Source organism: Apium graveolens, chromosome 7 (genome assembly GCF_009905375.1).
Source record: "Apium graveolens cultivar Ventura chromosome 7, ASM990537v1, whole genome shotgun sequence".
Lineage (NCBI taxonomy): Eukaryota > Viridiplantae > Streptophyta > Magnoliopsida > Apiales > Apiaceae > Apium > Apium graveolens.
This window is the reverse complement of record NC_133653.1, coordinates 154,484,731-154,494,709: the sequence shown is the minus strand read 5'-3', so window position 1 is coordinate 154,494,709 and position 9,979 is coordinate 154,484,731. Positions and strand designations below refer to the sequence as shown.

The following is a 9,979-nucleotide window of genomic DNA, read 5'->3' as shown; positions in this document are numbered from 1 at the left end:
ATGTTGTCAAATTATGTAGACATATAGGGCCTCAACGTAATTGATGACTACGCAACTTCTATCTTAATTGTGGATGCTTTGTAGAATGGTACTTGTACAACGAAAGTTGGCTTTTATCAGTTTCGTGTTGTTCGATTAATATCATCCATGTTGCATGCTAAGGATAACAACAATAACTGTTGAATGAAGTAGTAATGAAGTTATGATCTCATGTGTGTTTAATATTATTACTTCAAGTGTTATTTAAGTGCTCTATTCTCGTAGTTAATAATTAGTTAATCAACCTTAAATGTTATTGTCTTGACATTGAGAAGTAATCATATATAGGTGAGTGAGTGTTAATTAAATATAATTAGTCTGAGTCTCTGTGGGAACGAACTAGAAATCATTCTATATAACTTGTGAACGCATATACTTACATGAATTATTAGCGCGTGTTTTGTGCCTAACATCTCTCAAAAGACACCAGTTGTAACAACTACCACAACCCTTGAGGGTAGTGTACAGGGTAGCGAGCATGGTGAGGGAAGGGGTGAAAATCAAAGAAGCCCCAAGGATAAGGTGTGTGAGACAACTGTTACCCAAACCAACCACACGGGAGTCTCCCAAAAGACTGTAGTTGTTCAAAAGGAAATAACCTCATTTCTAATTGCATCCTCCCAAAAGGGTATAACTATTGAAATAAGCTCTCCACCAAGAGCACAAAACAAGAGGGGTAAGGACACTGACCAAACACAAACTTATATTAGAAAGAAGAAGGCTAAACCTATGGGGGAGTCACAGGGTGCACACACAGTGCCAACTGCAGTCAAAGACTCAGTTACTGCACCTTCACAAAGTCAGTTTGATGTGGGTCCGGTAAATATGGAGTCACAACCCCATTCTCTCATAATCGAAACACAGCACACACAAAACTCTCCAACAAATTTTCTGGATGTGGATATGATAAACATATCAATTCCTGATTCTCCATCTCTCAAATTTATGGAGGAGCCAAAATCCCAAGCAAGTGATCATCATCTAATTGATGATTTGTTGGATCACTTGTCAATTCTTTCTCAAACTATTGGAAAGTATGTGCAACAAAATCTAAAATCAATCTCCACAGACTCAACAATAATTTCAACTTATATTCTTTTTTCTTCTACTTTCTCAATGAATATCCTTCATTCGTTGATTAGTGATTGTCTTTCAATGGATATGCTTCACAGTAGTCATCCGTTGATAATTCCAACTACACTTTCAACGAATATTTCACATCCGTTGAATGTCACTTCACAACTTGACATTTCAAAATCTATCACAAGTGCAAATGATTTAGTAGTTGACCAATCACTCTTAGGTCTGAGGGAAGGGAGTGAATTGAGTAAAAGGCTGGGTTGCTCTCAGGAAAAAAGGAGAGGAAAAGAGTGAACATATGCATATTATTTCTTCCATCATGAAAAAAGGAGAGTGAGGGGAGCCCCACCTTAGATGGTGAAGGTGAGGGTGTGAGGGTGGTGAGCCAAGGGGAGCCCTTGATGCAAGAATAGAAAGATCATGAGAGAAAAGCAGGTATATGAGAGATAAGGATGGAAGCCTTTGCAAGTGAGTCAATGAATGTCAATGAGGCTGAAAGGAAAAGATTATATCAACAAGAATATAGAGCTGTTATAGATTCTATTTCCCTAGATGCTGAGATATTTACTCACCCTATCACAGCCTATCAAACATTAGTTGTTCAGGGAAATGAGGACGAAGAAAGGACACTTAATCTGGTACACACAACAACATCAATGCAAAGGGCTAATGATGCTTTATTCTCTTTACCTCCTATAGTTGATGATGTGGACTCAAATTTTGGAGCTCATGTTGATTCTGAGTTTAAAGATGATATTGATGATGAGGCTGGCACTAACCTAGGGGGAGATGAAGGCCCTAGTTTTTCTACATAAACTCCAGAATGGATGCTCAGTAAGGAATGCAGTTATCACTTCACTTCAACAATGTTCAAATTAATCAACCAAACTCAATCAGCCCATTCAAGCTACTTCAAATTCTAGCACTAAAGCTCTCCTAGAAGCCCACCTTGAGTCTCTCCAATTGCATAAAATTTAATATCTCAAACAGACTCAAGATGTGGATGACATCAAAAATGCAGTTGAGGCAGCTAAGAAAGAATTGAATGAGAAGATTGAACAGAAGCTTCCAGAATTAACTATGAGAGAAGTGCAACTCAAGCTCAGGAAAGAGAGTGCTTTGTCAAAAAAGGTTGAGGCCCTCAATGACAGACTATCTAAAGTTGAAAACTTTATGGCCAAGATACTGAAAGGTCAAGATAAACAAACTCAACTCCTACAATAGTTGGTGGCTACTCAAACTTTAAACCTTGTTCTACTTGATGATAACAAAAAGGGGGACAATATTGATCTCATAAATCTTGCAGCAGTTGTGCTCAAGATAAAAGAACATAGGAAATAGATTAAAGATAGGATTGCACACGTATTTGGTTCAACTGCTTATCAAGCAAAATATGTGAATCACACCACACAGTTAAAACCAATTACCATGGATGCAATGAAGCTAGGGAAAAGAAAAAAGGGTGAACCTTCAATGAAAAATGAATTCAAGAACTTTGTGTTGTTAAAACCTAAACAAGCAAGTGTCACAATTTCAACAAAGCACCCAATATTTGTTTATTTCTCTCCACCTAGGACTGTTGAAAAAAGCTGATGGGTGCATCTATGGCAAGCTTCAAAATAACAAAGGATTCCTTCTTAAGGTCAAGAGTAGCAAGAATTTACAGATATGGAAATATGCTATGTGCCATGACTAGGCACCCTCAGTTTAGGGAAGCTAAAGATGAGGAAAATCAAAGTCTAGGAACTCAGAAAAGAAAGAAGAAGTGTAACACCCCCAGATCCGGGGTCGGGGATCCGAGTCGTCACGGTCTTTCTTTCCACAATATCACTTCACTTAATTAATAATAATTAACCTTATGTTGTGACCCCACACTAACACACACCACAACCCGTTATAGTCTCAGAGATGAAATTGAAATAAGTACAAGTCTTTGAATCCATAATTTAAAAGTTATTACAACCCAAAATGATTACTTAATAAGTTTACAATTAATTGCCATTATCAGCCACAAGTTATAATTATACATAATTGATTCTCGAAAGTAGATGGTCTGATCTACAGATAGATCTACCTCTGCAGCTATAGCACCTATGATCTCAACGGGAAGGCGCGGGGCGCTTCCCACGCTCTTGCGCTGGGTCTGCTTGAGTCTGGCCATCCTTCCTAACTGTTGTTGTGTGATGAAGAAATAAAGCAAGAGTGAGCATTACAGCTCGCAAGATAATATATAGTTAAACAATAACGCAAGCATCTAAATGGATAACTTGCTGGAAACCTTTATCAGGTGAAAGATAATTACTTACTGGATATAAGCAAAAACAAGGGATGAAGTTACCAATTACTTCACTATACTTATATCATTTATAAGGCTACTTGAACTACCACTGTTCAAAGTATTATAGGTTTAAAAAGGTCATCCCATAGATGAGACCACAAGTTAAGACTTGAATAGATTCAATCTTTGAAATATTATTGAATGAAATAAAGTTACGAGATACTTTATTTAGTCCCGATATATATATCCACATATATATCTCTTAAAGATTTCCTGGAATCTCTGTTATGTAAAGTATGGACAGAGTTTGAAACATCCAATGAATTTTGGAAAGGAAAATAATTTTGGCATAAACCCGATATCTTGCTGATCAGGCAAAGATACCAATAAGTAACCTTTTCTACTAGTAGATGGATGAATCCCCCACCGGTCATCACCCTGGCCACATAAGGACCTTGTGCTGGACCACCACCCGGCCTCTTACGCGTTGATGGACTGCCACCCAGCCACTTACACTTTGATAGACCGTACCCCGGTCTGTCGCTTATGCTGACTCAATTAGATGGGCTTACTTCCCGAACGTTGGGTAAGTAATCAATTCATTTGTTTTCTCAAAACAGCAACCACATTGCGAATGTAAAATACACCACAGAGCTGGATCCCCCAGGTTTTGAGCGAGTATTTAAATCCCCTTTGAAAGGAAGAGCTTAAATATAAAAATGAGTTTTGGGGTCCACTCTAACTTTAAAAATCATTTTGAAGACTCGAAAATATTTTTAAGAATGTTTGGAGTACTACTGATTTATTAAAATAAATCAGTCTTGATATATTAGAAATATCTGAATATATTATTTAAATAATATTCTCGTAAAGATAATCCTTATTAAAATATTTGAAGTAGAAGTTTTAAAACTCATACTTGAAATGGATATTAAATAACCAAAGATATACTTATACGAAAGTACTATCTTTATTTGAATAATCGAAAATAAGTTTGATTATCGAAACATTATTCTTTAATAAAACAAAGAATATCATTAAATAATAAGCGGAGTCATAATACCTCGAATGAATATTATAAATAATATTCATTAAATAAAATAAAGTGAGTCATACATCCTCAAATGAATAATCAATTAATAATCATTAAATATAATAAACAGAGTCATAAGTCCTCGAATGAATATTCAAATAGTATTCATTAATTAATATACAGTTATCGAATAAACCTTATTCGATCAATAGTTTTGAAAACTATATCCATATATATATAAATATATATATAATATACTCGGGAACATCGACTCCCGGTTTAAGAATATGTTCACCTTTTGATCCCCTATACTAAGGGTAAACTCAAATACCGCTTATCTCTAGCATAAGTATTATGCAACTATAAGCATTGAACCAACAGATATATAAATCAAGAATATGAAACAGGCATGCATATATACCATATCACATGCTACAATATATCGCAAGAATTTGCTAATAACAAATATGCATTTATCGCAAGATCATGCATATACACATATACATCACAACAACAGTTATACGGGTAGAAAACTTGCCTGAGCGACTGGGGGTTACAAATGGCTCGGGACGAGTCTGGTAACCTATAAACAACATGTGAGTTGGAATTAAACCAAAGTCACTTGTAAATCTATACTTTAACCAAATTAGACTCTAACGCTCGCTTTGCCCTTACTGATTCTCTTAAGTCACTCGAGTACCCTCGGCTCCACCATTTTTAATAATTTAACCATTATGAGTTTTAAGTCGATTCTTTCGCGAGAGTCTTACCAACTGCCTAACACACTCTACATAAATGTTTCATACTCCAATTAGCCCTTTTATGTCATTAACATATGTTTCAAAGTAAGGCGAGGGGTAATGATTCGTTCGCGAAACGTCGTTACTTAAAACGGCCGTTTCTCCTAAACCGTACATCGGAATCAAACGAACCACATATCAAAACGAAGCACGTAACATGAACTATCTAAACATGGCAATGGTCAAAACCTAGCAGGGAGTTCTCGGGTCCTAATGTTTTGAACAAAAGCAGTCTAAAGTAAATCGGACATTACGACGGCTATGTTTACGCGATTTCCCAATTTTATACCATTCCAATTCAATCACCAATCAATCCCAATTCATTTATACAACCAACATCCATCCACAATACATCATAACAGCCCCAATCAACTCAATATTAACTAGAAAAGGTATACTCACTTACTTTCAAGAATAGCACTTCTTCGCCTACCTCTAGCTCTGGCACCAAGACTACTTCCAAGTCAATGCCTTCTTCGGCCCTCACCTTTATCTCGCCCTGAGGTCTACTCTTCTGGTAGTACGTGCTTGCCCTGTTCGCTCATCTGGTCGAGAATCTCGAATCTGTTTAGCCTTGCTATCATCTGCTGGTCATCCCTTTCATTCAATCTGATGGTAACTGGAATCTGAAAGAGGATGGGGCTATTAGGATAAAAATAGAGTCTAGCACATCTCTCCATGCCAAGAATCTCTCTGTCTTGCTATTAGCCCTAGGCTTTAAAGTAGCAGTACCATTCGCAGGTATCTTTCTTTGAGTTCCCTCCTTTCTGGAGTTCACGACTTCTTTTATATGTCCGAATAGCTAAAAGCAACTCGACTAACAGGAGAGGCGGAAGACTAGCTCGACCAGAAAAGAACTAGAGTTTATACTTCTTCCAAATTCTATTGTATTTGAATGATACGTCGCCGGCACGAGGGCCGTGCGATCCGTCGAGTTATTGTTTTTTATCTTATTATTAATTAATATGATTAGGAATTACGGATTTCTTATATAGCCTCTTCCGAATGAAATTCAATGGGATCCAAAGAAACCATGTCTTCATCCATAGCATCCCAAGTTTCCGGATCGATCGGTTTTTATGTGATCGCAGCATAAAAAAGAAAGTCTGAATTTTCCACGGAAGCCGGTTCAAAATATTTGATCTTAGGTGCATTTCCCTCTGGAATATTATTGTTTGGGTATGACCGGACAACTACCGATATCTAATTTAGGTGGTGGCAACGCTTTCCGTTCCCCAAGATTTAAAAACTGCCTGCTTGGCAGATGGGCCACAGAGTTGACTGTTTCTATTCTGTCCACCCGATCTTCATTCGCGGTCACCTCAAGCAGTGGAAACAACAAAAGATGCGCTCCAAGTCCTTGGGCTGTTGAACAGAATCCAAACACACCGGAATGGATGATACAAAGTCCTCCAGCCTTTCATACTTTTGGAGAACTTCCTGCTATCAAGGAGACGAAAGGCTGTGTGAAGTAAAAGAAGAAAAAGTATCTGATTGCTACTAAGAACCTAACATAACATTTTTTTAAAGCCCTGAATCCTTACTCTGTACGGAGCAGGGAGGCATAGGAGCGGGGCCTTACTCGTAACCAATCTTCTCATTTATGCTCAACGTCTTCTGGAACCCTTCTTGAACGAATCTTTTTCTATGGAAAAATAGAACATCTTGGACTTGTAGAAGCTTTTGTTAAGGCCTTTCAGGACAATCTATGGTTGTTTAAGGACCCTTTCATCTCGAATCAAACCATTTATCCTTATTTCAACAAAGGAAGTACGGGTCTCTTCGATATCTTTCAAAAACTAGTCAATGATGGCCCTCAATGGATTCCCCTATATAAGCCGCGGCTAAAGTTGCAAAAATCAGAGCTTGAATACCACCGAGCAGGGGCAAAAATACGATAAGTAGATACATAATTTCGAGTGTGATCAGACAACCAAAAATCAGACAATGAAAAGAGCGGCCTGTGATTTTGAGTGAGATTGATCGACGCCCGAAGAGCGCTCGACCGAAGGAATGAGTCACAAGGTTTCTTTTTAGCCCCAACGACAGAGGAACCTATGGGCGGGGCATTTTCGGGGAGTAGCCCGCTTCCCATTACTCACTAGAGCAATTCCTCGCACATAATTAAGGGAGCCATTGAAAGGTGACTAAAACACCAGAAACGGGGACTACCCGAGCTAATGATAGAGGCAAGAACACTTTCCGGCCAAGTCCCATTAATTGATCATAACGATATCGTGGAAATGCTGCATGGACCCATATATATAGAAAAGGAAACAAAATCACCTTGAGTTCTTTTTCCTACTACAGCTGAAAGCACTACGGTGAGACTGCCATCGCTTGATCTGACCAAAAATGAAAGATGAAATAGCTGGTCCAGCGATGACATTTCAGAAGTCTGGCACTACATTGCGGTTTAATCCAAGACCAATAAAGCAAGCCCAAATCCATGCAAGAAGGCCCGTTGATCTATCCAAATTAAAAGCCCGTCAAAGGTGGCTCCTCACATGAAATCATGCAAAGGATCTGAGCCCTTCACATCAAAATGATGTTCCAGCGGTCTCTACCCAAGTAGCTTTGGTCCATGATAAAATGCGTCAGGGTTCAACAGTTGTTGTGGGGTTCTTATTTTACATCCCGCCCCCGATATATGGTATCTCCGTATTGTAAGGATATGAGATTAGAATCATACTTCTGCAGTCACAGCAAGAGCGATAGGGACTATTGGTATAACTTATACTGGAGGGCTAAACGCTATGTAGAGGAGACCGATCAAGGATCATTTCGTTGCATAAGCTTTTTATTGGCTTTTAATGCATGTTCTTTTAACCATATCAATGAATTTGGCTGAATTCTATATCTACACGCGTAAAAATCCTAGCAAGAATCTAATCTATTCTATAAAGATTTTATAGAGAAAATTGCCCTGTAATTGACCAAGACCCATAAATTGTTATACAGATATCTAATTTGTGTTTCAAATTTTAATTTTCATGGAATAAAAATAGAAGGGCAATGTAAGGGGAAGACTTATATATAGTATATAGATAGATATATCGATGCCTATATCTGTTTAATAAATAGAAATATGTTTAATAAACATAACCCCTCTTGTATACTTCACAATCCTTAGCATATACATTTCTATCTAGTATCAATACGTTTGATCTTAAGAAAATATCTCTTGTAGTAAGGTTGGCTAGAGATTTCTTGTAAAAACACTAGCCCTGCTCAGTTCATAATGATAATATTTTTATCTTTTTTTTATTCCCTGTTTTATTTTCATTATGCACATAAAAGAGGAGCCGTATGAGATGAAATCTCATGTACGGTTCTGGAACGGAGATTCTTTGAATTGAATGATGACCGTAACGGATGTCGGCTCAATCCGAAGGAAATTATGCGGAAGCTTTACAGAATTATTATGAAGCTATGCGACTAGAAATTGATCCCTATGATCGAAGTTATATACTCTATAACATAGGACTTATCCACACAAGTAACGGAGAACATACGAAAGCTCTGGAATATTATTTCCGAGCGCTAGAACGAAATCTGTTCTTACCACAAGCTTTTAATAATATGGCTGTGATCTGTCATTACGTGCGACTATCTCCACTATAGAAAGAAAAAAGGAAAGAAGGATTAAATCCGCTAGTAAATACTAGAAACAAAAAGGGCTTTCTACATATCAATCGTCTAAAACAACGATTTTTATCAGCTGTAGCAAAGAAAGAAACTTTATAGACGTTTAAATTAAAAGTGAAGAAAGAGATATGCCTAGCTATTTTATTCTATGGATAAAGGATCTAATTGATAGAGCAAGCATCGTAAAGATCAATTAGCAAGGTTTTAGGTTTTGGGCCGAGACAATAATAACTGCTTATTAATGCCATGATATGAGATAAGCACAACTATCCAGTAAATAAAATTTTTTCTTAAAACATAAAAAAACGTTCCTCTCTTCCCAAGCATTCCCGAAAACTACTCATTTATTTTTACGACAGGTTCCGTTCCGTATTTCATACGTATATAAGACTTTTCTTTTACTATTATTATATGTTAAATGGGACCAAAAAGACGAAATGCCCATATAAATTGTATATATCAATGGAGGAAATAACGATGTGGAAAACAAAACAGGAATTCTATACAATGACACTGTAGACCAATTGGAGGGATGTAGCGCAGCTTGGTAGCGCGTTTGTTTTGGGTACAAAATGTCACAGGTTCAAATCCTGTCATCCCTACCTATTACTTCTTCGTTGAGCAGTAACGAGGGATTAATTAAGATCGATTTTAATATCCAATATTATTATATAATCGTTCATTAAACTGGGGTTAAAAAAAGTGTCTTTACAGTCTTCTCTTTTCTGATAAGAAAGCGCTCTTAGTTCAGTTCGGTAGAACGCGGGTCTCCAAAACCCGATGTCGTAGGTTCAAATCCTACAGAGCGTGATTTCGTCCTTATTTTTATTAGATAAAATTAGACTGAAAGAGCTTCACTAACTTGAACCGCAACCTGAATTTGACCTCCTTTGTATTAAAGAAAGTAGGAGGTCAATCAAAAAAAACGATAGTAATTAATCAAAGGTCCGATTGATCACCACGCCTATATTGTAAATATGCAGTTACGAATAATCCAGCCAAAGTAACAGGAATTAAACCTAACACGATTCCAAATAGAAAAACTTCAATCATTGCAATTTATTTGAAAGGAGAAAAAGGAGGTAATGTCTCTACCTAAAT

General features: G+C 37.2%; 2 non-coding genes across 2 annotated transcripts; both read left to right on the top strand.

Annotated features, from left to right (window-relative positions):
* The first annotated feature begins 9,406 nt into the window (after nucleotides 1–9,406).
* TRNAP-UGG (transfer RNA proline (anticodon UGG)) lies at nucleotides 9,407–9,480 on the top strand. The gene has a single exon. It is a non-coding gene; the product is annotated as a tRNA-Pro (tRNA).
* Nucleotides 9,481–9,614: 134 nt separating this feature from the next.
* Nucleotides 9,615–9,688, top strand: TRNAW-CCA (transfer RNA tryptophan (anticodon CCA)). Its single transcript has one exon. It is a non-coding gene; the product is annotated as a tRNA-Trp (tRNA).
* The last annotated feature ends 291 nt before the right edge of the window (nucleotides 9,689–9,979 follow it).